The 27,847-nt window shown below is 37.6% G+C and overlaps 1 protein-coding gene and 1 pseudogene across 2 annotated transcripts in view; one reads left to right on the top strand and one right to left on the bottom strand.

Moving 5' to 3' along the window:
- Nucleotides 1–27,847, bottom strand: part of LOC135709168 (uncharacterized) — a 92,690-nt gene that overhangs the window by 18,866 nt on the left and 45,977 nt on the right. The window lies entirely within an intron of this gene.
- Nucleotides 178–27,845, top strand: LOC135709173 (large ribosomal subunit protein eL15-like; annotated as a pseudogene).

Below are 27,847 nucleotides of genomic sequence, written 5' to 3'. Positions count from 1 at the left end.
AACAAGGATTGGGTACCATCAAGGAAGAATAAACGTGCTGACTGAGCTACTGACTTAGTGCTCGGATGTCAGTGACTCGTTTACCTCTCAATAATTCAGACTCTCACGAGGCAGTGAATGATGAGGCAGATGGCAGTTCATATTCATATTAAAATGACTCATTGAACCTGACTGTTTTGCGCACTGATCCTCACTCATTAGCACAAGATGGTAGCCTATCGTTACGTGCAGGAATTGTACCGTAAGAAGCAGAGCGATGTCATGCGCTATCTGCTACGTGTCCGCTTCTGGCTGTACCGCCAGCTGAACAAGTTCCATCGTGTCCCAAGGCCATCCCGCCCGAACAAGGCTCGTCGCCTGGGCTACAAGGCCAAGCCGAGTTTCTCGATCTTCTGCATCCGCAAGCGCCCAGTCGCCCTACGGTAAGCACAAGAACCATGGTGTCAACCAGCTGAAGCCGTACCGTTGTCTGCAGTCCGTCGCTGAGGAACGTGCTGGCCGACGTGTGGGAGGTCTCCGTGTGTTGAACTCTTACTGGATTGCCCAGGATGCCGCCTACAAGTACTTTGAGGTCATCATGATCGACATCGCCCACAATGCCATCCGTCGTGATGCTAAGATCAACTGGATCACCCGAGCCGTACACAAGCACCGTGAACTGCGTGGTCTTACCTCGGCCGGCAAGAGCAGCCGTGGACTGGGCAAGGGATACCGCTACGCTGAGACCATCGGAGCCGGTGCTGGTGGTGGCGATTGTAAAGGCCGTTGCTGCTGCAGCGGCGGCGGCTTAACGGTTGCTGCTATTGTTTTCTGCTGTATTTTCATCTGGATAATCACATTGTGCAAATGGATACTGTTTGTATAAGGGAATAAATCATTGTACAATAACTCTACGTTGTGAGTCCTTGTCGATTCGATGGATCTACTTCAAACAGGATGATGGCGACGGATAATCGATAATCGGGATGAAATAGGACGAAGTAAAAGTCCAGATAAACTGCACTCCGAGAGGCAGCTTGCCTACTCGGAGATTTGAAATCACTGTGTATATTTTCAGTTTGTCATGGGGCTTTTACACTATGTCTTAACAATCTTCTTTTATTCTACACATAATCACATTTAACGAGTAACGGCGCCGGTGGTGTAGTGGTAAGCGTGATTACCTCTCACCCCAGCAGGCCTGGGTTCAATCCCAGTCGGCGCCGCCGGGATGTTCTGAGGTATAACATATCTGATCACGCCTTCCTTGGGAGGGAAGTAAAGCCGTCGGTCCCCGGTTCATGAGTTGATGGGTCGATAGGTAGGGTCCAGGTGTGGGAGCTGCTTTCCTGGCACGTCGGTAGCATTGGTGCTCAGCACGGAAAACAAGATCGACGGAAAAAAACAAACCAAAGGAAAAAAAAAAACATTTAACGAGTGCCTAATACAAAACAGAATACAATTACTCACAGTGTTCTCAACACTTCTATTGTATTGCGACACTAAAGCTTTATGCCGTTTTAGTTTGGTGAACCAGGTTCGAAACTGGGTTACTTTCTTCAAACTATCACTCTCGCCGTGAACTGAGTGAACTGAAATGTTGTGTATGTGTATGTGTATGTGTGACTTGAAATAGAAAAGTCTAAAAGGCAATGACAGCTAGCTGCCAAGGGATTCTTCAACACCAGTTTTCAGTTTAAATATGCACTGGGCACTCCCTTGCTCGCTGCTGATTGAGTCCGCTGCCATTATTTTCCAAAATTTATTTGAATGCGTGCGGATTGGATACCATCAATTACAAGCTAGTTTATGACCACGAAGGAGGCATAATCCAACAGAAGGATTACTTGAAAAATTTGAACAGTAAGAAGCAGAATCGGTATTGAAATTGCATATTTCATCTTTGCCCAAAATTGTATGCAGAGCCGGCGCCGGTGGTGTAGTGGTAGGCGTGACTGCTTTCTAACACCCCAATGGGTCTGGGTTCAATCCTAGCCGAGGTCGGTGGGATTTTTCTGAGGCATAAAAATCTCTGGTCACATCTTCCTTCGGAAGGGAAGTAAAGCCGTTGGTCCCGGCCTATATGTGTTGAATGGGTGCGACCTACGCAGGTGTGGAAGCTGCCTTCCTGCACATTCGATTGTCGACAATGGATGGCAATCGATGTCCGTCGGTGATTGGCACTAGATTGCGGAACAGAGACCGACGTTAAATAAAGGAATGAAGAAAATTGTATGCAGTTCAACAAAACCGCATATATCTCGTACCACAATTAAAAATGGACATTACTTGCGGTTATTCGGCATATTCATAGAACCGTTTTCTGGTCACCCAGTAACAGAATCGGTCTGACGATTGCATATTTCATCTATGCTCAATATTCTATGCAAATTACAAAAAATATCTTATATCTAGGCTGACTTTTAAGAATTGACCATACATGGGGTTTTCCGGGAATCTTCAGACCATAATCCTCTGACTAGTTTTCCCGGTCCGGCTGACCAGCTATCATCACAAGATCATCACAAGATCATTACATGAATCGATACGCTGTTTGCAGTCCTCGGCTTCTGGCTGTTAACGGATGTTCCGGATTTTCCGGAGGACCAGCGTGAGGCCATGGATGGTCCAAAAAATGTTTACACATCGTATATAATGGTTAGGTTTTCTTTATTAAGGAGGTTTTCAGCCTTGGGCTAGTTCGCATCCGGAGGCCCCAGATGGGGGCTTCCCAAATTACAGAGTTTTTGTATTACAGAGTTTTGTGAAAGGTTTTTCCCGGAGAGAGGCCCAGAGGGGGTTCTCGTTCCGGGCAGAAGCTCGGGGGAGGAGCTTCCGTCTGTTGCAGTTTATTGTTATACGGCTTCCTGGAGAGAGTTCTGGGTCATGGCGGTTGTCGGGGTCTGGGATGGGTTCTTCGGTCTGGTTGATGGGTAATATCGTTTCTTGACATCGTATATAATTATTCAAGTAAAGTAAAACGACTTTCGCGAGGATTTAGATTGATTTTCATGATTGGACACCCGTAAATGTTCTGGATCCTCTGGAGATTACTTCTCCATATGGGTCATATGACAAATGGCGCAGCATCATATTTTCGCAGAACAGCCGGTTACCATTCTCCCGGACCCACTCCGGATTGTAGTTGATTCCGTGTGGTCAATTCTGACCGCTTAAATGGCAAAATGAGGTTTGTGCAGTTAGATGTCTCGCACTCCTCTTGCTGCAATTCAGTGTTGGGAAAATATCAAAAAATCAAATCTCACTAACGCCCAAGATCACGCTTGATTTTCGTAGACAAAAATCAACAAGCAAACAACTGTGGTTGATTTTGCAAGCTGTGATATCGCAGCTCGGAATATCAAGCTAACAAAACTCACCAACTGCAAATCTCACCAAACTGTGGTGAGATTGAGTTTAATGATTTTTGCTTTACACTCGAATGCCACCGAAACTTCCATAACGGCTTGCAGCAGTCCCTTCGCGTCTGCCATCGGTGAAGATTAAAAAGAGATAGCAAACTATGCTTTCTCTTTCTAAGAAAACGATGTGCAATGGAATTATTTTTGTGTCGAGTCAACTCTCAGCTTGATTTTTGCACGTTGTGAATAGTCTCGCAATATCAAAGGAGCTTGTAAAATCAATATCAAGCATGATATTTTGTTCCAATATCACGCGTGATATTGCGGAAAAATATCAATTGATTTCTGATTTTGCCAACACTGCTGCAGTTAGATTGAAAATCGCACTCAAATTTCTTCTGAATTTCAAAGCAGAAACAATATTGGATCCTAAAAGACCCAGAAGCCGGGCGTGTGACTTTTTTATTCTGAGACACTGTACGTGCTCTAAAACTTTTGAAACTTTACCAGGAGGTTGGAAAAGTCACCAAATTTCAAGATCATCGAGCTTGTGGCTTCAGAAATACAGTCATTTGAATAGCGCATTTGGGCTGAAAAAGACCCGAATACCATCGCACGGTAGAAATTTATATAGAAGTTCATAACAATGCAATATTTTCTGTCTCTGATTTTTGTTGTTTACCTTTTTGACTTTTACCCATACCATAAGTTTTGAATGTATGCGTGAAACTGATGAACCTCGAAAAAAATTCGGGTTCGAACCTAGTCGATTTTCAGGTTGCTTGGTGGTGAACCTACACGGTTAGAAAAAAGTACCTTAAATTAAGTTCTTCTCACTCATCTTGGCACTATAGTGCAGGAACCCAAAAGTATGTAGAGCGGGTCAAAGTAAATTTCATTTACTTGTGTGCAATTCGTATGGAATTTTCCACTGTCTTTTTAACCAAAAGTAAGTTAGTTGTACCCAACAGTAGGTAAATATGATTATACTCAACGTTGGGTTCCCACACTTTACTACCCCTGTTGGGTGGTTTTGCTCCTCCGTTTTTGACAACATTAGAAGGAGAAAAGGAGACAAACTAGTCAAAAGTAGGTAAAAGTGAACTTTCCGTTGGGTACTTTTTTCTTACCGTGTAGGTTGGTAACTGGCGTTCAAGCTATCAGTTTGACAGCTCTTAGGTTACAACCCGGGTGAGGGTTCGCTTCAAACTAAAACGGCATTAGACGCAACTTTGCATGCAAGCATTCTTCTGCTGCATGGGGATTGTCTAGATTTGCCCTTCATTTGACACTTCTAGGGGTAAACAAATAGAATAAAAGTGGATAGTGAAACCAGGAGTGAAACGCAACACACCCCCAATTTCTTCGAATTTCTCTGAATTTATTCTCTACGATATTTTCCGAATTAAGCATAAATTTCTTGAATTTCAAAGATATCCTCTGAACATCTCTAATGAAATTAAAGAAAGAAACGCTGAACTTCAGAGTGATTTCTTGATTTTCTACAATTCGCTTAACTGATTTAAAGTTCACTAATTATTCCCAATATTTGATAAAGTTCTACCAATTTTTCTGAACTTCTACAAAACTTGTTAAGATCTACAAAATCATCTGAAATTTCCTGTTCAACTGAATTTCGCTGAAGTTCCATGAGGTTTAATGAACTCGCAGTTCAATGAATGTCTTCGAAGTTTTCATAAGTTCTACGATGCTTCTTGAAGGTCTATGAAGTCTATGAATTGGCATCCTCATAAAAGTTCGGGAAACCTCGTTGTAGTTAAGGGAATTTTGAATAATTTGCAAAACTATCATTTACTATTAAATTTAGTAAACTTCAAATATTATCCTAAAACGTTCAGAGAACTTTGCAGGAGTTTAGCGAAATTAATAGGAATTCTAAGAACTCTGTCAAGAAAATTACATACGCAGCACTTTGAGGAACTTCACAAAACTTCATTGTGCTGAGATTTTTTTTTAAGTTCAAGGAACTTCTTAGAATATCTTCCAAATTTGTAGAAGCATACTTTTCAATATAATGTATTGTCAACTTGTACCCACAGTAAATCATCATCCTCTCAAGTACATAAAAACACGAAACGCTCTCAATTTTCTCCCCCCACCCCCACCTCCGCTCATCGTTATCTCTTTCCCATATCTGAGTACTCGTTCTCTCGCCAACAATGAGCAGCAGCAGCCTAGCCACTCACTGTGCATCGTGCCATTTCCCCAGCCGTTGCCCGGCCGCTTCCTACAATGTTGTTTATCCACGATGGTGCTGTAAGGAGCTCTGAACGCCGAACTAATTCCTACTTCACCGTAACCCCCCAGCCTCACCTCCCCCTAAGTAAGAGCACAATGAACGACGACAGAAAATCAAAATCGATATTTGTGTAATATTATGAATGAACATAATGACAAAATGAAGAGATTGTGTTGTGGCTGTGTGTATAGAATGGGAAAAGGAAAACCGACAACTGGGGATTGGCCGGTTATAAAAATAACCATGCTGCCCCACTACATACCTACTGACTGCCGGTCGCGGCTAGCTTCTGCAGCTCAATACGTGAATAGCAAAGGGGCCGGCCGACGATGGGTTTGCCGAGGTGGGTGGGCTGTTTGGGATGATGGTTTGGGAAGATGAAAGTGAAAAACGTAAGTGTCAGCGCCGGGATCGTGAGAGATGCTTTGGGGTGAACTGACAGCCACGTGTCGGCCTACTAGGTGATTCTGCATCATTGTAAGCAAGTAGGCAGTAGAATGAAGGTGTTTTACTTAACTAGAATCCGTGGGGGAGAAGTTCTAATAATGTCAGCGCGAAAACAGATTGAAATTGATGTGACGGATCCCCACACAAGCATAAATCTCGGATATGTGTTTTCGAAAGGAGCTGTGATGAAGTGAATATTGTTTCATCATACTCAGGGTGGTGATCCCCGTTCCAGTTCCCGGGAAGTGGGCATTCCATTTTCACTTTGACTGTGAAATGCAGTTTTTAATGGGTTCGGAAAGCTGTGTGGTTAACGATCTGAATCTGATAGGCAGTAGAATGAAGGCGGAAAATTTATTTATTCTAGGCTGCAAGAGAATGGTTTACGATACAACGGCGAATGCAATAAATTTAAATAAACTGGTTAAATATATGTCCATGCATAAATTATCGCTGTACTTGGAAATAACAATTAAAATTTGAAATTCTTACACAACTTTGAAAGCAAAGCAAACGGCAATTCTTATTTTCTTATTTACGATCACATATTCAGCCTTCTTCTTACGTTTTGTTTCCACTGCATACTACTGGAACTAACACAAGTTGGCCACTGATTTAAAAAATTAAACTCCCGTCTGGGGGCCGAACGACTGATTCCTTTTTAACAATTGACATTGACGAATAAATGAATGAAATCTTCACAAATGAGACGATTATATGAGTGTCAATTCTTCCAGTCAGAATTTGTCCATATCTCGTGAAATATTGTAATTACAATGAACCTGACAAGTGTATATGCTTACATGTTTACCTAAAGTCTACCATAGTTATGTATGTTATGAGCAAATGAGCTGATTTTTTTGCAAACAGGCTATTGAAGTGTATAGAATGTGCATTTTGAATGGAGAGCAACAATTTGAGAACTCTGCCCTATGGGGTTGTACGCAATGGTGATGTAGGACTACGTGGTCTTATATAATAAATCTTAATTGTGCAGCAGGAGCTTGTATTTTGTGTAGGATAAGGAACTTGAGCGGGGTTCTCTCTATTTATACTCTTTTCTATGACGAGATTGACATAGATGGCCCACAGCAACTCACGAAGAGCTACTGATTTCGATCAATAGCGGTGCGCCTTCTGCCACCTTCTATGGATGCACATGTGGGCTGCAGCTCACAGCTTGCAGGCAGCCTTTCATTGTGTACTAGAGAACACCACCACTTACGCGGTGATTGACTAAACACCGTTTGGTGAGACGGGTTGGAATTCAACTTTGAAATCTGTGTTAGGGAAATCGATTTTCGCAGGCAATCGGTGATAATTTTAATTATCATAGCAACAGTTGCAAATTCGTGCAATTTTCCACAGTGACATTTTGAAAAATGATAAAGTCTTGGAACTGACATCCGATTGATGATCTTGACAAATGTCCAAAAATACTCTTTTACAAATTTATGGTGGTCCTGAAAAGTATTGTTTTGTCGTGATGGTTGAGTAATGCTAATGGTGTTAAACACAGATAAGGCTGGTGAGCTGTATGTTGTTTGGAACGAAGGTGACGCGCTTGACATGGATGGCCCACAGCGACTCACGAAGAGTTACTGATTCTAGCTAGCTGCTTGCGGGGAGCCTTTCGTTGTATACTGGAGAACACCACCACTCACCACGCGGTGATTGAATAAACACCGTTTGGTGAGTCCGGATGGAATTCAACTTTGAAATCTGTGTTAGGGAAATCGCTTTTTACAGGCAATCGGCGATAATTTTAATTATCAAAGCAACAGTTGCACATTCGTGCAATTTTCAATAGTAAAATTTTGAAAAATGATAAATTCTTAAATTTCTTAAAAGATGCGTAGGAATATATCTGATCGATTAGTGATAAAATTATTGAAATTGGTCCAGGGGCTGCTGAGTTATTAACGTTCAAAATCTTTCATAATTGTGTTGCATGTTCCATTTTCGGTTTTTCACAAAGTGCACCCCCATATAGAAATCACAGACGTAGTCCTACGTCAAAATGGGACAGTCTAATCAGCATGCTATGAAAACGCACACCAGTGACAAAAACTTTGGTCTGACAATTTGGATTTTCCAACACTTTTATTATGACACTGATCTTATGCAATGCCCTATGGGCGAATGTTAGAGATAGCTACTTTTGCTTTACAAGACCACCATTCATTGAACATGGATAACGGAAATGAGAAGAGGACAAATTAATTAAAGCGCACACTACTACGAAACATCATTATTACCTATCATTACAACGACATTTTCCTTCCCTCTATTTGGAAACATGGCTACGTTCGTAGCATACTTCTAGATAATCAGTGGATTACTCTACGAATTTAATCTAAAAATTGATGTAATGACGTTAACTCTTATACGACATCTGATTCAAATTGGATAGTTGAAAGGCATGATTGTAAAGATAATTTTGAATACAAATTGAGAAACAGAGGAACAGAAATGACGATCGTTTTTACTTACTGAGGGTACGATATTGGGATCAATCATAGGTTCCTTTTTTCTATCGAAATCCAAGCGTCGAGACGCTTGTTTTTCTTGTGTTTTTCGTAGATATTGTAGAGAATTGGATTGTTGATTGCTTTCCGGGACGTCAATTCATTTGAATAACTTCATGTCTCCGGACTTAACGATCTTCAGTAGTAGTTTGTTGTGATGTAAGGGTTTGGTGGCCCAGTGGCGACTGTTTCTGCTTACTGAGCAGAATATCGTAGGTTGTATCCCAGGCCCCTGTATATTACTGGATTGGTAGGGTCACATCACATTCCAAAGTAAATTCAGATCCAGTTTAACTTTTCCCACCATCCATACTATGGCATTTGTGAACACGTAGAATTGGTCTTTAGTAGCAACGGATGTCGAACGAATAACACTTCAAACCTTAATAATGTGTACATAGAGAATAGTTAGTTCATCCCAAGCCCTACCAATTTGGTTAGCAACTACGAAAAGTACGGTCATTCTAAGCTCGGTTTATTTAGTTCTCCGATTAACTCAGCTGACCCCTTCTTCCGACTGCCCTTAACTCATGTAGTATTGCCCAAATAGATCATGGCAGAACAAAAACTAGAATTGAGACATGAAACATTTCAATTACCCATACTGAACCATCAACAAGGTCAACGACGTGTTTCAAAAATGGCCTTCGCTCATTAAAGCTCATTTACGAGTAAATGCATGAACTTGAAAACTTTTTCGCTTAGGCGTGAAAAAGTTCCCTCGCCTCTGCCGTTTTATCTGCAATAAAAAGACCCAGTCCCCTCACAGCTGGGATTGCCCTTTACCATTTCCATACTCTGTTCATATTTGTTTAGTCAAATCAAACATACCACCAAGGTAAAACAAACACAATTATTGACGCGAAATAATGTACACATTTCACCTCGATGCCCAGCAGCGTCCAACAAGCGGACATTCAAAAGAAATTTTTTGGATGCTGACACTTCCGACCATGCCATGTGTGAGATCAGAATATGTGTCAATCAACCTACTTCAAATTTAAACCTCATTAGAACGACACCGAGCTTACACATGTTATATGGATGAACCAAAGTCAATCCCACGCAATGTTAATGACACTTTTTGACTTGCTTTCGGCATTCGTCGAGCGGAAAAAAAATGTCCAAATGACCACCACCCGCTGCAGCTATATAACGAGCTCACGCACGCACGGCTTTCTGTGTGGGAATAATCTAAATTGTACACTACTTATTAGTATTTTGCCGCAGTCAAACCCGATTTTTTTAATTTTCTGAAGGGAATCAAATCGGCTACAAGTCCTACATCGCGAGCCTTGTCCCATTGCAGAGTCATGGTCGTTGAAAAAAAAATGACCATTGTGATGCCAACACGTGTGCGTGCCGAGAGCAGTCCTGGAACGAAGTGAGCATAATCGTAAAATGTATCAACAACGACGGTCGAGATGACAGTGGTTATTGCCGTTGACTGACTTGTTGTTTGATGAAAAAGTAAATTTACTCGAGTGGGGTGCAGGCGGGGGTTGGTACAGCTCCGGAAAAGATTGAGTTCTTCGACTGGCGGCGCCATACAGTCTGTCCGTGATTGTTTATGGTACCACCAGTATCCTATTCTTGAATGCGTGTCCAGTAGTATACGGAAGCAAGAAAAAAAAGTATAACTGAGTGCTTGTGGTGATCCGACTAACGATACACACCCAACGTCTGGAGTACGTCTAGGAAGAGCAATGTTTATTTTTACTGCAGTCATGATTTTGGCGTGAGTGTTTTGGCACGAAATGGAAGGAAGAAGTGTGCTCAAGTAATAAACCGCGGATTTATGCTAACTGCTACCGATGGCTGTGTGGGATTATTTATAGCAATAAGGTTTAAATGTTACTTCTTGGTGGAATCATATTTATTCAAGACTGTTTATTACGGCATAATGGTGATGGGTAATTAGGATGGCATTTTAATGGACATCCACTTTTCGTCATTCACCATCTAAGAGAAGAATGTTTCCGGGATTGTAATAAATATGCTCCCGAACAGTACCGTACTCAGGTGGCGGCTTTGGCACTTCTTTGCCTTTTATGGACATTTAAATCATCCTTTTTCATGAACTTGTTGACGGTGCTCTATTCTGCCTCAATAGTTATCCTTTTTACTGATCTTAACTAAATTAAGTTGAAAACGAAGTAAAGCCTCAAGGCTTGTCCATAGAGGGGGAGGGAGGAGAGGAGTAAACAATTATGCCTTTTCTATCCATGGTGATGATGATGATGATAATCTAGACTAGGGGCTGTCCATAAACTACGTAGACACTTGGGGGGGAGGGAGGGGTTCCAAAAATGTCTACGTTTGTCTACCGGGGGGGGAGGGGTGAAGGTCCTGTCTACGTGGTTTTATTAGAACAGTTTTTTTTATGTATTTAGCCGCTTACTATTGTGATGCTTCCATCTACAAATTTATTCCGAATAGAACATTTTCATTGAGAGATCAAGAACAAAACCACAAAATATCCCAATCATTGAACATTATGAGGAAACATAACCCACAGGAATAAACAGTTGAATTGCATAAAATTTGGTGTGCCTAAATTCAGTTTTGGATAAATCAGGATGCAAAGCTGACCGAATTATTGGCCTTTTTGGACTATTGATTAGTTGTTAAGTCTATGAAATTCAAATGACCACTATCTGGAGTATTATGCAGTTAGAATAAAATATAAGGTCAGCAGCGAAATGCTATTCCAATTCATCTAAAAGGATTCCATTTTGCTTAGTGCAAACGGTTGAAGGCCGGCACACAATGCATAAAGTGTCACGCACATTTGATCCGGTTGTAATACGTTCCTGCAAAATAAAAGCTCAATCTATTATCTAACTATCAAATTTGCATCAACGCTTCGCAAACGAAACAAATGTGCGTGAGCCTTAAGTAAGATTTGACAAATTAGCTGGATATTCAAATTATTTGGCAGTATCATTTAAGGAGAGACCCAGGAAGAGTTGGAGATAAGTGGAAATAGTTTGTGGATACCACCGCTATTCGCATAACAGTTCCATGTATATAGGAAATCCACAGGACAGAGTAATACGAATAGATATTCTCTCTTTTTTACACAAAATTTAAAAAAATCAGCAATTTTTTTTTTTGGTTTTGAATTATATTTTTGGAAGTTATTAAGTTTTGGGTTTTTACTCAATACTCTTTAGCGACTAGACTACCATACGTCTCCATTGATACATAGCTAACATAAATCAAAAAAGACATGTAGAGTATTATCATCATATTTTTCCTAAGAAGCATTTTTAATTACCTTTCATTTTATATTTTGATCTTTGGAATCGGCCGTGCTGTTCAAAAATTGACTTAAAAAAAATCGTTTTTGAAAACAAATCCATTGGTAATCTTGGTCACATATATATATATATAGGATAGGATTACTAGTTTATGCTAAGTGCTCATAATTATTATACAAATAATGCTTATGCTCATAGATTCTCATACAAGTGTATCCGTGGCATAAGTAAATCATCTCAGCAATCCACGAAAAACCCGCATGAAAAATCCGGAAATCCATTGCCAGGGTGAAACATTTTTTCTTATAATTTTTTATGCTTGAATAAGGTGCTTGAAAGGTGCTTGAAAAGGAAGGCGTAACTATTAGCGGAAGTGTGATATCACTGTGATTGAACAGAGCAGTTCCAGGCCAAATAGCAAAAAAAAAATGATTTTCAAACTCGACCTTCTCCGATTTGCATGAAACTTTATATAAATAGTTGCCTTGTATGGTAAATCATTCACATTTCAGCTAAAATTAAGCCATTTTGAATCATGCAAAAAGTTTCAAAATGGCGTTTTCAAAATATTTCAATAAATCTACGAAAACGCCACAACAAATCGAAATGACATCTGAGACAATGTTGTAGGAAGAAATAAATGCTTTTCAGAAAAAAATATAAATGGTACAAAAATTTACGAAGTTTTTGGTAAAAAATCTTAAAAGTGTTAGAAACATTAAAAACAGAAATGACCCTTTTTAATATTTTTGAACAATTTTTATTAGAAAGCATATTCAAAGTTCTATTTTTTGTGAAATTTTCAAGTTAGACACTTAAAAATTGACAAAAATCATGGAAAAACTTTAAAACTTTTTGTTTATACAACTTTCTGCAAGTTTTCCCCTCAGAAAACAATTTATTAGGTCCAAACAATCAAATTGTGTTCAACTATATACCAAAAAATCGTCTAAACAAAAATTTAAAATATTTGATTAAAAGTTGTTGTTTTATGATTTTTACAAAAAATAGAATTTTTCATAATGGACACTTAAAAATTGATAAATATCATAGAACAAGAACTTCTAGTCAAATGTTTTAACTTTTTGTTAAAACGACTTTTTGGTATATCGTTGCACACAATTTGATTGCTTAGACCTAATAAATTGTTTTCTGTGAAAAAACTTGTACATATAAACAACAAGTCTTAAATTTGTGCCATGATTTTAGTCAATTTTTAAGTGTTCAACTTGAAAATTTCACAATACAATAGAACTTTGAGTATGCTTTTTAATCAAAAATATTGAAGAGGGTCATTTTCTGTTATTAAATTTTTTAACACTTTTATGGATTTGTACCAAAAGTTACATTAATTTGGTGAATCTTTTATATTTTTTCTGAAAAGCATTTTTTTTCCTACAATTTTGTCTCAGACGTCATATTGTGGTCTGGGGAAGCTCACCGCTCCGAAAAAAATAATTACGTTTTGATTTTTCTAAAAAATATTGGAAAAAGATATCAAAATTCTAAGAAAATCATATATTTTTTAATTTTTCAAAGAAAATTCACGTGCAAAAACATTTTTTATAAGTCATTATGACATAAAGTTGGACTCAAAAAACCACAAAACATCGACATCAACAAATTTTACATGTAATTTTTGACAAAAATCTAAGGAACAAACTGATTTTCTTTGATTTTTGATATTGTTTCCCAATATTTTTAAAGAAATAAAAATGTACCGAAAATATTTTTTTATTTTCGGGCCGGTAAGCTTCCCCTTAATAGTTGATGATCTTCTCAAAAATTTAATAGTCCAAGGCTTCGAAATAATTGGCTTCGCAGATGATATAGTCATAACTGTACGTGGCAAATATGATTGTATTATCGCTAACAGAATGCAAATTGCTTTAAATTTTGTCTTATCGTGGTGTGATAGGGAAGGATTAAACATAAATCCTTCTAAAACTACTATCGTGCCATTTACGCGAAGGAAGAAATTTTCAGTAGACAACATAAGATTGAAAGGCACACTTTTGGAACTTTCTAATGCTGTCAAATATCTTGGAGTAATCCTCGATAGTAAACTTAATTGGAATATGCATATAGAGCAGGCAATAAACAAAGCTACTAATGCTCTATGGATATACAAAAGAACATTCGGTAAACAGTGGGGACTGAAACCGAAAATGATCCATTGGATTTACTCGGCAATTGTGAAACCCAGGATTACTTATGGTGCATTGGTCTGGTGGCCAAAAACAAAAGAGAGTGTTGCTCAGAGAAAGTTAGAAAAACTACACAGGTTAGCCACTCTCTCAATAACAGGTACAATGAGAAGTACACCATCGAAGGCATTGGATGCTTTGCTTTGTATCCTACCATTGCATCAATTTGTACAATTAGAAGCCGAAAAGTGTTCTCTAAGGATTACAAGGTCAGTGAAACTCTTTGAAGGAGACCTTAGAGGACATCTTAGGATTTTAAAAACTGTTAGTATCAACCCTCTAGTAAGGAACAACGAAGACTGGATCGAGAAAAGATACAATTTCAATCGACTTTTTCAAGTAGTTGACCCTGGGCGTAATTCATGGCAATTTGGTGGCCCGGTTCTTCTTCCAGGATCGATTGATTTTTATACAGATGGTTCAATATTGAACAATCAAGTGGGAGCAGGAGTAACTGGCCCAGGGATAGAAATATCGTTTTCTATGGGCAGATGGCTAACTGTGTTCCAAGCTGAAATCCAAGCAATTTTAGAGTGTTCCATTATATGTTTGCGTAGAAACTATATGAGTTCAAATATATGCGTCATGTCCGACAGTCAAGCTGCTCTAAATGCTTTAAAGTCGGCGACATGTACACCAAAACTTGTCTGGGAGTGTGTTCAATCACTTAAAAAATTGTCTTGTCATAATCAAGTCAACTTATATTGGGTTCCTGGTCATTGCGGGATTGAGGGAAATGAAAGAGCTGATGCACTAGCAAGACTCGGATCTTCTCATAAGTTCATCGGGCCAGAGCCCTTTTGTGGCTTATCGGCTGCATCTCTTAGAATGGGGCTAAAAGCGTGGGAATCTTCAAAAGTGGAGGAAAACTGGAAGAACACTATTGCTAGGCATTCGAAGCGATTCATTAATCCAAACATTTCTGTGACCCACAAAATCATGGAACTTTCTAAGAAAGATCTTAGTATATATGCAGGTCTCATAACAGGTCATTGTCCGAGCCGTTATCACTTGAAGCTGATTGGAAAACTTCAAGATGATGTATGTCGCTTATGTGGCATAGAAAAGGAAGACTCGGAAAATTTGCTATGCCACTGTCCGGCAATTTTCAATAAAAGGCGTCAGTTCTTCGACAAGGGGCTGATAAAACCCTTTGACATTTGGGGAACAACTCCCAGTACAGCAGTGCACTTTATTCGAAGTATAATGCCGTGCTGGGATAATGCTATTAGTCAAGCGATGGCGATCACTCCTAATAATAGTGATACGGCATCTTGATATAACTAAAGAAAAAAAAATGGGGAATATATCACAATAGATCAGAAAAATGGTCGCAGTGATGGAAATACCCGACGAGGAAAAAAAATAAACCGTACACTTTGTGAGATACTTTTAATCCCGCCAGGGGTTTATAATATCCGCAAAGGGTTATTTTATACATGAATAAATGTGTTTTAAGGATTTTTTTTTACAATTTTCATCGTTAAACTGCTGTATAATAAGTGTTTCAACTAACCCCACTATATGGGGTAACATGAAATAATACACACTATTATTGTATGCTTAACAAATATGCTTCTGGAAAACACTTTCATGAAACTGTTGGTGTAAAAACATCTGGTGTATCTAAATTAATTACTGTTCCAGAGAGGCTTAAAGTTCAAGTTTCAATATACCGTTTCAACTTGCCCCGGTGTACATTACTTCTTATCTTTTACTAGGGGAAATTTCTGGTATCTTTTACCGTTTTAAAGTAATTATCGGAAAAATTAATGGACGATTATGGGCCATTTTAAGAAAATCATTAAACAAAAAAATGATAGTTTTCTTAGAGATCCTATGGCCGGTCGTTAGTATTACCACTGAAAGATAAAAAGTATTCAAGGATGTATTAAACCAAAAGAAAATTTTCATAAACCTGGCGAAGGATTTTCCTTTTTTTTTCCTTTATTTGAGAGATTTTTAGCCATAGGCTAGTAAAAGGATTTTCCTGATTTTTCTTTCGATTTTCCTCTACTGTGATAAATGCCGTTGAAAACATTTTTCAGATAGATAGATTGCTATTTCAATGTATTGATGAGATAATTTTCTTATCATTTCTCTATACAACGTCATTTCTACAATGAGTTATAAATTATCAAAGTACGAGGTTTTCAGTTTTTTTAGGGTGACTCCAAACTTGTGAGCGATGACATAATTAACTATTTTAATTATTTAAAAAAAATTCAAAATAAAAAAAAATCATTAACGGTGCTTGATGGGTATACAATAAAGGTGCTACTACCACTTTAATTTCAAAATTTGGCCAACCAAATTCTGAGAAAATCAGTCATGATTGTTCAATGTGAATTTTGGGAAAATGTAACTTTAAGTGAAGTTTTATTTTACAAAACTTATGGATCCAAATACTTACGAAGTAAATTTCCTTCAATATCTTTCAAATTTCACACAGAAAATGGAAATTTAACGTTAATTGGTATGTTATTTGGGGGGTTCCCCCAAATTTTTTATCGGGAGAGTTAATGATTTACCATAGCGAACAATTTGCAAAGTTTCACGGTAATCTGAAAGGGTCGAGTCTGAAATTCCGATTTTAGCTCATTGGTCTGGATTTGCCCAAACGACAATCGGTATCGATTATTTTCTTAATGTTTATCTTTTTCCAGGACGCGTGTGCACTGTATATGGCCTATACTTTGCATCAAAGAGCAATGTGGCAGCTCACATTAAAAACTTCCACAAACCGATTGTCAGTCAATTCAAGGCACGGCCACTTAAAATATTGAATTAGCGATCGGAGGAAGTGCTTTGTGTGGTTGACGGCCCAGCAGATGTCATGGAGGTTGTTTGGCTGGATAACGTTTCTGTTGAGTTGCCTCCTGTAAAAATGTTGTTCAATATTTTTTTAATATTTCTTTACTTCTTACTTTACTCTTGAGTTTTTCTTCTTGTTATATTTTAGTTATATCTACGTATAAAAATAAAAATTTGAATTGTTGTTTTTCAGAAAAATTCTATTTTTTCGGTTTTCAGCGTATTTAGGAGTATTGGAAAAAACCACGTAGACAGGTAGGGGGGGGGGGAGGGAGTTGCTAAATATCTACGGTTGTCTACGGGGGGGGAGGGGGGTGTTGTAAATGGAGAAAAATCTGTCTACGTAGTTTATGGACAGCCCCCTACCACTCAAGGCTCCTGCACGTAGCAATAGGCTATCCTGTCAGAACGCCATGATCAAGCCCCACTGACAAAATCATATTCAATTTGTCGCAAAACCGGAGGAGTGGACTCGTAAACAGAAACACTTACGCGAAACCCACAGGGAACATAAGAATATCCTTCCTGCAATCAAAATCGTATAATTAGGAATGGAAAAGCCCCTCGCCCTTGAAGGATGCCCCATGTGGAGAAGCCCGCCTTCTATCCACGAAATATACGCGACAAGGAGTTGGAAATCCCACTCTCCCCATCCAAATTCCGGCAATCGGGTGCCCTGATGGACCCTCCCTTCCCTTTCATATGTCTATGTTCTCTATGAATAAAAATGAAATGGAAATTCGTATGACACGCTATAACTCGAGAACAGATTGACGAATTTGCCAGATTCTCTTACAATTTTTTTTCGTCTTGGGTCCCGAAGGTTTTATATCAAGCAACGAGGCAGTACTTCGTTTACCGGGTCAGCTTTTGTTTAAATAATAAAACTAAATCTTTGTTAGGCTACTACTTTAAATAGTAATTAAATAGTAATTTATCTTTATCCCTACTTATTTCTACTTAAAATTTGTGTATATTAGTCTCTCTTGTATATGTTAGCTTCATTTCATATTCAATTTTCTCTTCCAATGTTTGTTTCTATCTCTATTACTCTCTTCATCATCTGTACATTCCCCATCTGATATGGGTCATTCCAGCTCAAGTGGGTACACAATTTAAAAAAGTTGTTGTCGAAGTCACCGATTTGAGCCAAACTTTTGGTCAAGTCGCTTATTTTGGCATTCTGAACAAAGGCCTTTTTTGATTTTGCTCTAAAGTGTCTAGATCCTTCTGGGCTACAACCCTGTATTTTCGAGATTTTTAAAAATTTAAACTTTCAGAAGAGATTACTCCACAACCAAATAAGTTATTCGTGATCTTAGAACGTCAATTTGAAGGTTTTGTAATGTAAATTATTATAAATGTACAAACATTTTGTTTTTGTTATAGTGACTACAGTAAACAGACTGATTACCGGTAGGTATTCAAATTTTCAAAAAATGGCCTATTTTCACCATGGGCGGAATTTTTTATTACTTCTAGATAGAGCTGAAATTAGGACGTAACAGCCTTTGTAAACAATGACTTCTCTTATTGATTTCTCGGAATTCAGGGCACGCCTACACAAACCAAGATATCCATCGGGTAGTAGAAGTCTTCCTCTAATCGATGGTGATGTCTATTTGCCTGGGAGAGCCATGATGACTTCCGAGAAATCATCGAGAGAAGTCATTGTTTACAAAAGCTGTTACGCCATAATTCCAGCTTTATCTAGTCTTAATATTTGAGCTCAAAGTTTCACCACACCTTGGAAAACTCTTGTACTTGATGTGTTTCCAAGGGTAAATGATTTGGACAAATAGTTTTTGATACATGACCAGATAAATAATGAGTGGTAGTTTTGAGCTTTTTTGGTGGAAAATCAATACCATTTTTTTTTTCTTGAATTCCTTCACGCCGATGGCACAATAATATTGCTATGTTATTTTTCACATGTTCTGGGCTGGATTCTAATTATATGAAATCATAGCTACCTCATTTATTTACTTCTGTCCATAATTTAATTAAGATCCTAAAAGTGAAAATACGTTCCTATGGGATACAGCCAAAACGTGAAGTACGATGAAATCAGATAGATTAGCAGATATATAAAATTTCAGTTGTGGATGAAAGCTGCTACTTGAATAATACCCTTATTTGAGTAATAAATCTGAATGCTTTTTTTATTATAGTTATAAAGAAAAATAAATGAACCTTCATTTTTCATTTTTTTGAAAACACACTTTCCATTCCTGAACGTGACTGTCATGTACTTTTCTTGTATGCATTTGAAGCTACGCACAGGATACAGTTGCAGACTTATAATTATGTCTAATTTTTTTTTTTTTTTTTTTTTTTTTTTATATTAATTTATTTGTACAGGCTCAATCGAATAAACTTTACAGAGCCGAGTTATCATTTGCATTATACATGAATAATGTCTTAAATCTAGAGTTAAAGGAATTAAACCGATTACTCGCGGTCGTCTCGAGGTTAGTGGAGATTTACAATTTTTTGGATGGAGAAAGGGAGAAGGAGGTTTGAAATATGATTTATTATATAAATATTTAATTAATCCTAAAACATGAACTTATTTCTATTCATCTTGAAAACAAACATAAAAAAAAACTACACGCACAATACAATTATGTCTAATTATTAGTATAGATTTTTAGGCTTGCAAAAACAAAACAAGGTGTAAGTTGTGTTTCTGCTCAGAAGACAAAATTTGCCTGTGACATAAGAAGAGGTATATTTTCAACGTTGGGAGCACTTCAAAAATTATTTCATCTGACTTGGCTGGTAGCAAACAGATATTTATGTAAAATCGAATCGCAAGTATGTAAAATGAGTACCATCCTCCGAATAGCGCGGCGGGTTGTACTATTTCCCATTACTTATTTCTCGGTTGTCCTCTAACCAATCCAACAGATTAATTGTAGATGTCTAATTTAGAGTACACTATAGCACTACACAGCACAAAAAAAAAATGAAATATCGATCAACGTAATTCAATCTGTATGAAATAATGATGTAATAGCAAGAAGCAGATACAATATTACATCAATAGATGTAATTTTGTTCGCAAAATCGATGTACATCGTACAACATAATATTACACAACCGGCGGAATGACCTCTGTGCAGCTGCTTGGATGTAATATTCAACAACTTTTTTTCTGTGTAGTAAAGAACATAGGGGAATTTACGTATTCTCGTCAATCTAAGCAGCGTCTGCACTTCTACTAGCATTTTCTCAGCGTCACGCACATATATGATGTGTCTGTTTGTTTACATTCATCTGCTGCTTGCTTCTCTATCCATTCCAATCGACAGAATTTTTCAAAACGTTTTGAAAGCGTTTTTACAACGCTCCAAACTTCTCAGGTGAGTGTGACTATTGTCGGCAGCCTCTTTTTCTTCGGCAACCTTCCCATTAGAACTGCGTGTTAACCAGCTGTTCTATTATCGGCAACTCGAAATCAACCGCATTTTGTAGTGCGTATGCTTTATTTGAAGAAAAATGTAGCATTACTGGATTGCTCGATCGTTCAAATATAATCAGATTGAAGCTGAAAGGCTAAACAATCGTTTGGACACATTCAGGGAAGTGCGTTGATGGGAAAACATAGTGAAATTAACGTTTAAATTTTGGTTGCCGAAAACAGTCAGTGGGTGCCGAAGCCAACATTTACCCTAGTTAGATTTTCCAAAAGACAGAAATAACGGTGGGTGGTGCAGTAAAAACATGGTCCATAATGGTTTACAAACTGATTTTGAACTATGGTTTTGTTGACGATACATGACAGTTACGTTTACAGTTAACTCATGCATTGATTTTGGCATCGAAAGCTCTCAATTAATAACTGTGGGAGTGCATTTAGAACACTAAGCTTCAAATGCGTAGAAGAAGAACATGACAGTTACGTTCATGAATGGAAAGTGTGTTCAAAAAATTAAAATAAAGGTTCAACGTTTATTTTTCTTTATAACTATAATAAAAAAAAGCATTCTTGCTCGTGAGATTGCATCTAAAAAAATAACTCAAATTAGGGTATTATCGAAGACAACAAATCAAGAAGACTGGCAACTCTTCCATTTTCTCATACGAACGCTATGAGACAGGTACAATCGCGTCATCTGCCACTCAAAGGTAAATGCTTTGAAAGAATTTGATAGCAAAGATTACATCCTCAGAAGAAAGGTTTGTGTATTTGCTAATTTTACTATGCGTTGCTTCCATCTTTACTCAAGCGCAGCGCTATTGTATCTGTCCCTTGGATTCTGGTAAAGTTGCCAGTCTTCTTGATATGATGTATTCGGTATTATTCAAGTAGCAACTGTCATCCACAACTGAAATTTTGCATACCTGCTTATCTATCTGATTTCATCGTACTTCTTAAGCACGTTTTGGCTGTATGCCATATGTATATATTTTTCACTTTTAGGATCATAATTAAATTATGGACAGAAGTAAATAAATGAGGTAGCTATGATTTCATAAAATGAGAATCCAGCACAGAACATGTGAAAAATAACATAACAATATTATTGCGCCATCAGCATGAAGGAATTCAAGAAAAAATATAAATATATTAATTAGCATTGATTTTTCACCAGAAAAGCTTAAAACTACCTCTCACTCATCTGGTCTATTTGTCAAAAACTATTTGTCCAAATAATTTGCCCTTGGAAACACATCAAGTACAAGAGTTTTCCAAAGTGTGGTGAAAATTTGAGCCCAAAATATTAAGAAATAAAAAAATCCCACCCATGGTGTAAATAGGCCATTTTTTGACAATTTGAATACCTGCCGGTAATCAGCCTGTTTACTGTAGTCACTATAACAAAAACAAAATTTGGTACACCAATAAGAATTAACATTACAAAACCTTCAAATTGACGTTCTGAGATCACGAATAGCTTATTTGGTTGTGGAGTAATCTCTTTCTGAAATTTTAAATTTTTTTAAATCTCGAAAATAAAGGGTTGTAGCCCAGAAGGATCTAGACACTTTAGAGCAAAATCAAAAAAGGCGTTTGTTCAGAATGCAAAAATAAGCGTTTTGGCCAAGTTTGGCTCAAATCGGTGACATCGTCCACAGGTGGTGTACCCTCTTGAGCTGGAATGACCCATATTTGAACTATCTTTATCAATTCCTTCAGTTACTCTTTTAAGTTTTCCATATCTTTAGCAATCGCTACCCAATTTACTAAACTTCAATTTAAGTGTTTTCTAAGGGTTCGTTCCCTCTCTCTGCGCATAGTGTGTCCGAAGTAACTTCCCAACAAACAATTTTAGCTGCAGACTAGCTTATACAGGCAAAAATTAGCTGTATAAGCCAATTTTTGGTTGTATAAGCTAATCTGCAGCTAAAATTGTTAGTTGGGTTAACCGCCCTATTCTTATTTTTATGTTGATCGTTTTGAAATCCAAGGGTTTGATTTTTGCATTGAATCTAAATTAAATAGAAATTTTAAAGTAAATTTAATTGAATAATTAAATCCAATAATGTTATGACAATGATTAAATATGTTACTTAATATTGCAATAATATTTTTAAGCTCAAGAGCTAAAAAAAAAATAATTCACGGAAATACTTTTGCATTGGTCATACAATTTATATATTTAAATTTCTTAAATTTTTGTAGAGCATACATTGATTAGTGTAGCTTGACAATACTGTTTTCAAATAAGTCGACTTTCTGGTATGTGCGAAAAAATTACAATGCAATTATTTTTTTGCACAAGAGGCTAAAGTGGTGGAAAATGCGCAATATTTGCCATCCAATTAAGCATTTCTTAGTCAAAACTGATACTTTTGTATTATATGTTAATGAAGATGCAATAACAGTTTTATAAATAAGTTTTAATGTTCCTTACTGGCCTAATATTTTTACAGAACTCTACTACGACTTCATTTGTTTTATAAGCGTTCAAGCATCTCTGCCTATTCGTTAGTTTTCTATTTAAATTTGATGTCGTTACTCATAAATATGTAGGTAATTTGTACACTAATATTAAGTTTTCTACCATTTAGAGTTATTTCAGTGAGCGATTGAGCTTTATCGTTGGGATGCCTAATAAGAACTTGACATTTATCAAAGTTTACTTCTAGTGCTACTGTCTCTATTTTTCCAAATAATACCTTAAGTGTTTCTTCATGTTCTGCTTTATTTCTAGCTATTATAACCAAGTCTTCTGCGAATGCAAGCATTATTGGCTACCCATATCTAACAACTTAAGTCCTGGAATTTCCTCAGCTACTTTCGATAAAACATTGCATTAAATAATGATGGTGATAACGGGCATTCCTGTTGTAATCTTTTTTCTTTTTTGCCTCCATAGATAACTCTCCCTCCCAAATCACCCTCGTCATTTAATCTTTTAAGCAAACTAGTATCCTATCGAAATAGGCAACGTGCAATTTTGTGAAAATGTTTAAAGTGTAAAATTTCGGGTTTAAAAAGTTTTAAAAGAAAGTTGAAAATTGCATTAAGTGATAGTGTACAAATAAAGACGCCACCAGAGAGCGACTTTTTATTACCCTCGAGGCCCAAAAAAGACAACCCTATGTCCCTATCAGAGCCGCGTTGGGAACCCGCGATATCTGCGATATGCAGTCGATTTATGTGTTTCTGCAAATGCCAAGTATAAGAATTTCATTCGTTTGTCTTTTGTCTCTCTTTATTAGTTTTTGTTTGTCTTGTCTCCCGTCTCTATGAGTCTCATAGTCGCCCACTGGTCACCATAGCCGGTCGAACTCCAGACGAATCTAGAACCGCACTACCGTTCATACTGGCGACAACGCTCTGATAAGACAACGAAACTCCACCCCAAGCTCCTCCCGTGATCCTATCCTTCAACAATGTACCCCTCTAACTTCGGGTAAGCCGCGAGTATTCGGCCCAACTCCTACGAGACATAGTATTAAGTGAATTTTGCTACAAACATAGAACAATGAACTATCGGCTCCGTAAAGCTAACGCGATTGAGCCTTCCAAATAAACTAACTAAATAAAACAAATCCTTTCCCTTTCGTTACAATAGGTGTCGTTTGTTTCAATAACGAACGCGTTACAATGCTCAGCTAAGGTAATTTGCCATTTCGTTCCGATAATGTGTTAGTATGTGTCTACATTAACCATTTAAAAAAAAAATAGAGTAAGCTGCGCGTGTGAACGAACATGACGTTCGTTTTTTTTTCTCGGAGTTTTTTATGCTTAATTTGGTTACTAATCCGGTTAACATTTTCGACGTTTGGACACTTCAAATTGGTTCTTCATAGGACGGGACTAGTTTATGTCAATCCCCATCAAGTGAACCGTCTTTGATTGGAACTACAATGCAACAATAGCACGGATGCTTCATGTGGATTCATTTGGACTAACTTGGTGAGATCGTATCTGATTTTATCTATATAAACTAAATGTACATGATTCTCTTAAATTAGGAAAATTCTTAATGGAGTTTTCTCGACACTGAAAATAAAATTTCGTTTATACAACGAAATCGCTCGTTTGTTCTACGAATTTATTTGTTGTTTTCTGCAACGAAATGGATTTGTACATTGTATGAAGCTAGTTTCGTTAGAACTGCCACACTCGCTATCGCAACACCCAACCAGCGGTCCACAAGTGTTGGTTGTGGAAACCGAAAAATGTGGAGTGTGTTAGTGAGGATGGGTAAAAATAATTTCATCATTGGAAGGAATAAATATGACAAAAAAATAAAAATAGGCTTTAGACCGGACTCGACTCATGAACCTTGCGATCGTCAGATCTGTGCTTTATCCATTGCTCTATCTGTTCTATGTGAAATGGTAAAGCTAAAGGCAAATAAGAAGCACTCATGTCGATGGAATAGTTCGCAAAAAATCACTATGACTCGCGAACTTTTCCCTTGGAGAACTTTGTGAAATATCGCGAACTTCTGCTGCTTGCATGTATTTTTTTTCTCTAACATAAAACCACCGGATGAGTAATTTTATTTATTGTGGTAGCTTGCATGTATTGGTCAACCCGAAAATATTTCTAAAAAAAAAATATCCCATCTCCAACACACAATCAGCACTTTAGGAGACAATAAGCGCAGTTGTTGGTTTGATTGTACGAAGATGTATTTGTACATTATACGAATAAGGCGTAAAATTGACATTGCGCCAGATGACAGAAAAAACTAATGTTTCGTACCATTTATGAAAGATGTGTTGTATGTACGATATTCAATTTTACGAAACGGTTTTCAGAGAAATAACGAAAATACATTTTCAGTGCACACATCACATTTTTGTGTATTTGAAATCATCATTGAACGCCAAATGTCTGCACATTTTTGAACATGTGGTGGAACATTACTGTAAATCTTATATTTTAAAACATTATATAATATATTGGGTTGGGGAGGGGCAGCCTAAGGGAATCAAAGGATTTGTTGACTGGGCGAGGGTTCGTGGATTTGCCAGTCCCTTGTCACGTGATTGCAGATGGTCATCTGGTCGTTTTGTCTTCCAAAGGTCTTCAATGAAGCTGATTCACCCTGCTGCAACAAACCATCAGGCAGAACTTTACAACCGGTAAAGTATCTGCAGACATTGGTAATACTTGCACTGATGGTGGGTTCCATTCACATCACATCACATCACATTAATCATTAAAAAAAAATTTGAAATCCTGAAGTATTCTAGGTTCTTCAAAATGTGCTGGAGCTAAGATCTTGTTATCCTGAAAATCCATATGAGTCCAAGAAGTGCAAGATAGCATTTTGACAACATACCCGACATGGCATGATATTAATGAGATACTTGTTGCTCTCCAAAGTACTCTGGTGATCAAATTTGAAAGATTTATGAAGTCTGGATCAATGTCCTGACAGTCTTTATGAGTCTTTTGTCGGTGCTCTCCAAAGTTTTCTGGAGCTCAGATCTTGAAGATCTACAGGCTCAATTAAGTCTTGAACAATGTCCTGAGAGTCTTTTTGAGTTCTTGAAGTTCAAATGAGCCCTCTGTCAACATTCACATCATCGGATGGTTTCAATAAGTCTTTTGTAAACATGCAAATCATCGAATGGTTTCAATAAGGTATTTAATGCTCTCCAAAGTTTCTGGAGCTCAGATCTTGAAGATCTACAGGATCAATGAAGTCTTGAACAATGTCTTGAGAGTCTTTTTGAGTTCTTGAAGTTCAAATGAGCCTTCTGTCAACATTCACATCATCGGATGGTTTCAATAAGATATTTAATGCTCTTCAAAGTATTCAGGAGTTCGTGGAAAACATGCACATCGTCAAATGAAGTAATTAATGCTCTCCTAAGTATTGCGCAGTCGAGATCTTTAAATTGTATTGACAACATCATCAAATGGTTTCAATAAGATATTAAATGCACTCCAATTTATTCTCAGGTTGAAATTTTAAATCTTCAAAGTTCTACAGGCTGAATGAAGACTAGAAAAATTTCCAGAAAATCTTTCTGCAGTGTGGTAAATTTGCGGATATATCCGTAGATATTTAAGATTTACTACCAATCTACCATAAAATTCTACGGGTTTTCCAAATTTTTAGGGATGTTTTAAAAAATGCAGAAGAAATTCTACGGATTCTCAAAACTTTGGCTCACCCGCCGCTCAAAAGTCTGAACTTTTTTAATGACGGTTTTTTGGAAACTGGTCAATAGATTTAGCAATAATGAATGCAGTGGAAACAAATTCACTTATCTACGGATCGTACTCCATGAAAAGATAACAACACTGTTGCTGACCGCTGACAAATGAATATAACAGAAACACATTACGCCATGTCATGGCGAACACGATTTACAGTTACGTTCGTGCGGGTCATCTTCCATTGATTTACAACTGCACCATCATCAATCATGTTATAGTGCATTTTTAAACCGCAAACGCCGATTTGCTTATATGGAATTAGTAACGCTAAAATTTGTTCAACATGTCGAACGATTGCGAGCCACGAGCGCTACTGCTATTCGATTGTATGCAAATTGGCCATACGTGTAATTATACACACTGATAACCGGCCATGTAAAATATACAAGTCAACCAGTGCAAAATTTTATTTTAATTTCGGTTGTAATTTAGTGTATCACATTTGAAATCACAATACAAATTATCGCTGCCTAATTGAGGATGCGACACGTCTGGCTTCGTTAATTTTATAGACGCAAACAACCAGTGTTCGTCGAATAGGAATTTACCTATAATGGTTGACGACAATATAGAGTAATCACTATACGGTTTGGAAATGATACTCGAAATAATTGACGTGTCCGTACAGATATGTAGTGGCACGGTATCAGACAATTCGCAGCTAGGAAATTATCACCACAATCAGAGGAGATTAGCCGACTCGACGCATTCCACACGTTGCTACGTTTAGACAATTTAGCAACTATCGCTGCTCTCGGTCGTATATTACTCATTAGTGTACTACGACTAAGCATCACTACTGAGAGCGGTCAACGAAAAAAATGCAGGGTAAATGACGGCTTCGGCAATACCTTTACCTATTATCGTCAGGGGGTCAACTGAAACATGATATATATTCATCCAAAAAATTAACATTTATGAACTTCACTGACGATAACGGGTACAGGTTTTCTCGAAAACGTCATTTACCCTATATGACGGTGATTGTGTGAGGCGAGAAACAGAAATTTCAAAGTGAATTGTATGACTTTCAGAAAACAAGACAACTCAGCATCAGTTATGAAACATGACCCTACCGGTGCTTTGCGACTGGAACGGCCCCCTTCTACCCCTTCTCCCAAGTACAGCACTGCATTTCGCCAAAAGAATAATGAATCACGGGCACGCGGGTCAGATTTAGTTTAATGTGTTTTAAACAACCAGTCTCAATTGATATGAACCGAACACAAACTAAACTACATCCGGCTTGTGTTCATCTATGTCTCTCTCTCTCTTTTTCAGAATAATCGTACAGGCCGCAATTGTTCGCATGCACATGGCAGAGGCTCAGTACTACGCGAAATGATT

Source organism: Ochlerotatus camptorhynchus, unplaced genomic scaffold (genome assembly GCF_037179485.1).
Source record: "Ochlerotatus camptorhynchus isolate MF236.1 unplaced genomic scaffold, CSIRO-AGI_Acam_v1.1 ptg000353l, whole genome shotgun sequence".
Taxonomy (NCBI): domain Eukaryota; kingdom Metazoa; phylum Arthropoda; class Insecta; order Diptera; family Culicidae; genus Ochlerotatus; species Ochlerotatus camptorhynchus.
This window is presented reverse-complemented; position numbering and strand designations above follow the sequence as displayed.